Genomic DNA, 4972 nt, shown 5'->3' with positions numbered 1-4972 from the left:
CAGTGTGGTTTTGATTTGTATTTCCCTGATGAAGAGTGACATTGAGCATCTTTTCATGTGCCTATCCATCTGGATGTCTTCTTTAGAGAAGTGTCTATTCATGTTTTCTGCCCATTTCTTCACTGGATTATTTGTTTTTTGGTGTGGAGGTTGGTGAGCTCTTTATAGATTTTGGATACTAGCCCTTTGTCCGATATGTCATTTGCAAATATCTTTTCCCATTCCGTTGGTTGCCTTTTAGTTTTATTGATTGTTTCCTTTGCAGGGCAGAAGCTTTTTATCTTCTTGAGGTCCCAATAGTTCCTTTTTGCTTTTAATTCCCTTGCCTTTGGAGATGTGTCATGTAAGAAATTTCTGCGGCTAAAGTCAGAGAGGTTTTTTCCTGCTTTCTCCTCTAGGGTCTTGATGGTTTCCTGTCTCACATTCAGGTCCTTTACCCATTTTGAGTTTATTTTTGGGAATGGTTTAAGAAAGTGGTCTACTTTCATCCTTCTGCATGTTGCTGTCCAGTTCTCCCAGCACCATTTGTTAAAGAGACTGTCTTTTTTCCATTGGATATTCTTTCCTGCTTTGTCAAAGATTAGTTGGCCATACTTTTGTGGGTCCGATTCTGGAGTCTCTATTCTGTGCCATTTGTCTATGTGTCTGTTTTTGTGCCAATACCACACTATCTTGATGATTACAGCTTTGTAGTAGAGGCTAAAGTCTGGGATTGTGATGCCTCTTGCTTTGGTTTTCGTTTTCAACATTACTTTGGCTATTTGGGGTCTTTTGTGGTTCCATACAAATTTTAGGATTGCTTGTTCTAGCTTCAAGAAGAATGCTGGTGCAATTTTGATTGGGATTGCATTGAATGTGTACATTGCTTTGGGTAGTATTGACATTTTAACAATATTTATTCTTCCAATCCATGAGCACGGGATGTTTTTCCATTTCTTTGTATCTTCTTCAATTTCCTTCATAAGGTTTCTATAGTTTTCAGCATACAGATCTTTTACATCTTTGGTTAGGTTTATTCCTAGGTATTTTATGCTTCTTGGTGCAATTGTGAATGGGATCAGTTTCTTTATTTGTCTTTCTGTTGCTACATTATTAGTGTATAAGAATGCAACTGATTTTTGTACATTGATTTTGTATCCTGTGACTTTGCTAATTCATGTATCAGTTCTAGCAGACTTTGGTGGAGTCTATCGGATTTTCCATGTATAATATCTTGTCATCTGCAAAAAGTGAAAGCTTGGCTTCATCTTTGCCAATTTTGATGCCTTTGATTTCCTTTTGTTGTCTGATTGCTGATGCTAGAACTTCCAATACTATGTTAAACAACAATGGTGAGAGTGGACATCCCTGTGGTGTTCCTGATCTCAGGGGAAAGCTCTCAGGTTTTCCCCATTGAGGATGAATTAGCTGTGGGCTTTTCATAAATGACTTTTATGATATTTAAGTATGTTCCTTCTATCCCGACTTTCTCAAGGGTTTTTATTAAGAAAGAATGCTGAATTTTGTCAAAGGCCTTTTCTGCATCGATTGACAGGATCATATGGTTCTTTTCTCTTCTTTTATTAATGTGATGTATCACATTGGTTGGTTTGTGAATGTTGAACCAAACCTGTAGCCCAGGAATGAATCCCACTTGATCATAGTGAATAATTCTTTTTATATGCTGTTGAATTCGATTTGCTAGTATCTTGTTGAGAATTTTTACATCCATATTCATCAGGGATATTGGCCCGTAGTTCTCTTTATTTGCTGGGTCTCTGTCTGGTTTGGGAATCAAAGTAATGCTGGCTTTACAGAATGAGTCTGGAATTTTTCCTTCCCTTTCTATTTTTTGGAACAGCTTGAGAAGGATAGGTATTATCTCTGCTTTAAATGTCTTGTAGAATTCCCCAGGGAAGCCATCTGGTCCTGGACTCTTATTTCTTGGGAGGTTTTTGATAACTGATTCAATTTCTTCACTGGTTATGGGTCTGTTCAAGTTTTCTTTTTATTCCTGTTTGAGTTTCAGAAGTGTGTGGGTGCTTACGAATTTGTCCATTTCTTCCAGATTCTCCAGTTTGTTGGCATATAATTTTTCATAGTATTCCCTGATAATTGCTTGTATTTCTGAGGGATTGATTGTAATAATTCCATTTTCATTCATGATTTTATCTGTTTGGATCCTCTCTCTCTTATTTTTGAGAAGCCTGGCTAGAGGTTTATCAATTTTGTTTATTTTTTCAAAAAACCAACTCTTGGTTTCATTGATCTGCTCCACAGTTTTTTTCAGATTCTATATTGTTTATTTCTGTTCTGATCTTTATTATTTCTCTTCTTCTGTTGGTTTTGGAGTTTCTTTGCTGTTATGCTTCTAGTTCCTTTAGTTGTGCTGTTAGATTTTGCATTTTGGGTTTTTCTTGTTTCTGGAGATAGGCCTGGATTGCAATGTATTTTCCTCTGAGGACTGCCTTTGCTGCATCCCAAAGCGTTTGGATTGTTGTATTTTCATTTTTGTTTGTTTCCATATTTTTTTTAAATTTCTTCTCTAATTGCCTGGCTGACCCATTCATTCTTCAGTAGGGTGTTCTTTAACCTCCATGCTTTTGGAGGTTTTCCAGACTTTTTTCTGTGGTTGATTTCAAGCACTAGTTGATTTCATAGCATTGTGGTCTGAAAGTGTGCATGGTATGATCTCAATTCTTTTATACTTATGAAGGGCTGTTTTGTGACCCAGTATATGATCTATCTTGGAGAATGTTCCATGTGCATTCAAGAAGAAAGTATATTCTGTTGCTTTGGGATGCAGAGTTCTAAATATATCTATCAGTCCATCTGATCCGATGTATCATTCAGGGCCCTTGTTTCTTTATTGACCGTGTGTCTAGATGATCTATCCATTGTTGTAAGTGGGGTATTAAAGTCCCCTGCAATTACCACATCCTTATCAATAAGGTTGCTTATGTTTGTGATTAATTGTTTTATATATTTGGGGGCTCCTGTATTCGGCGCATAGACATATATAATTGTTAGCTCTTCCTGATGGAACGACCCTGTAATTATTACATAATGCCCTTCTTCATCTTGTTACAGCCTTTAATTTAAAGTCTAGTTTGTCTGATATAAGTATGGCTACTCCAGCTCTCTTTTGACTTCCAGTAGCATGATAAATTGTTCTCCATCCCCTCACTTTCAATCTGAAGGTGTCCTCAGGTCTAAAATGAGTCTCTTGTAGACAGCAAATAGATGGGTCTTGTTGTTTTTTTTATCCATTCTGATACCCTATGTCTTTTGGTTGGCACATTTAGTCCATTTACATTCAGTGTTATTATAGAAAGATATGGGTTTAGAGTCATTGTGATGTCTATAGGTTTCATGCTTGTAGTGGTGTCTCTGGTACTTTGTAGTCCTTGCAACATTTCACTCACAGAGTCCCCCTTAGGATCTCTTTTAGGGCTGGTTTAGTGGTGATGAATTCCTTCAGTTTTTGTTTGTTTGGGAAAACCTTTATCTCTCCTTCTATTTGAATGACAGACTTGCTGGATAAAGGGTTCTCAGCTGCATATTTTTTTTGTTCATCACATTGAAGATTTCCTGCCATTCCTTTCTGGGCTGCCAGGTTTCAGTAGATAGGTCTGCCACTACTTTTATGGGCCTCCGTTTGTAGGTTAGAGACTGTTTATCCCTAGCTGCTTTCAGAATTTTCTCTTTATCCTTGTATTTTGCCAGTTTCACTATGATACGTCATGCAGAAGATAGATTCAAGTGATGTCTGAAGGGAATTCTCTGTGCCTCTTGGATTTCAATGCCTGTTTCCTTCCTCAGATCAGGGAAGTTCTCAGCTCTGATTTGTTCAAGTACACCTTCAGCCCCTTTCTCTCTCTCTTCATCTTCTGGAATTCCTATGATACGGATATTGTTCCATTTGATTACATCACTTAGTTCTCTAATTCTCCCTTCATACTCCTGGATTTTTTTATCTCTCTTTTTCTCAGCTTCCTATTTTTCCATAATTTTATCTTCTAATTCACCTATTCTCTCCTCTGCCTCTTCAATCCGTGCTATGGCTGCCTACATTTTACTTTGCACCTCATTTATAGCAATTTTTAGGTCCTCATGACTATTTCTTAGTCCCTTGATCTCTGTACCAATAGATTCTCTGCTGTCCTGTATGCTTTCTCAAGCCCAGAGATTAATTTTATGACTATTATTCTAAATTCTTGTTCCGTTATATTGCTTAAATCGTTTTTGATCAATTGGTTAGCTGTGGCTACTTCCTGGAGTTTCTTTTGAGGATAATTCTTCCGTTTTGTCATTTTGGGTAGTCCCTGGGGTGGTTCCAAATTGAAGGTCATTTCCCCTATGCTGTCCAAAGTAACTTGTGGGCGGGGCCGCAGTCAGACCAGATGTCAGCCCTAAGCCCACCACTGGGGCCACAGTCAGACTAGTGTGTACCTTATCTTCCCCTCTCCCAGGGGCGGGACTCATGGTGGAGTGGTGTGGCCCCTGTCTGGCTACTTGCTCACTGCCAGGCTTGTGGTGCTGCTTTGATGGGATCTGGTGTATTAGCATGGGTGGATCTGCAAGGTGCACAGGGGCGGGAGGGGAAGGCTTAGCTCCCCTTGCAGGTGGTGGTCCCCTGCAGGAGGGGCCCTGAAGCACCGGGAGGGAGGCTGACCCATTGGAGGGATGGATCCACAGAAGCACAGTGTTGGGTGTTTTGCGCAGTGCAAGCAAGTTCATTGACGGGAACTGGTTCCCTATGGAATTTTGGCTGGGGGATGGGAGAGGGAGATGGCGCTTGCCAGCCCCTTTGTTTCCCTGCCAATCTGAGCTCTGTCTTCCAGGGCTCAACAACTCTCCCTCTTGGTGTCCTCTTGCCCTCCCCGCTCTCTGAGAGCAGAGCTGTTGACTTTTAACATTCTAGATGTTAAGTCCTGCTCGCTGTCAGAATTCACGGAATCCAGCGCCAACACCTTTGCAAGCCAGACTTCAG

This window comes from Panthera leo, chromosome B1 (genome assembly GCF_018350215.1).
Source record: "Panthera leo isolate Ple1 chromosome B1, P.leo_Ple1_pat1.1, whole genome shotgun sequence".
NCBI classification, from domain to species: domain Eukaryota; kingdom Metazoa; phylum Chordata; class Mammalia; order Carnivora; family Felidae; genus Panthera; species Panthera leo.
This window is presented reverse-complemented; position numbering follows the sequence as displayed.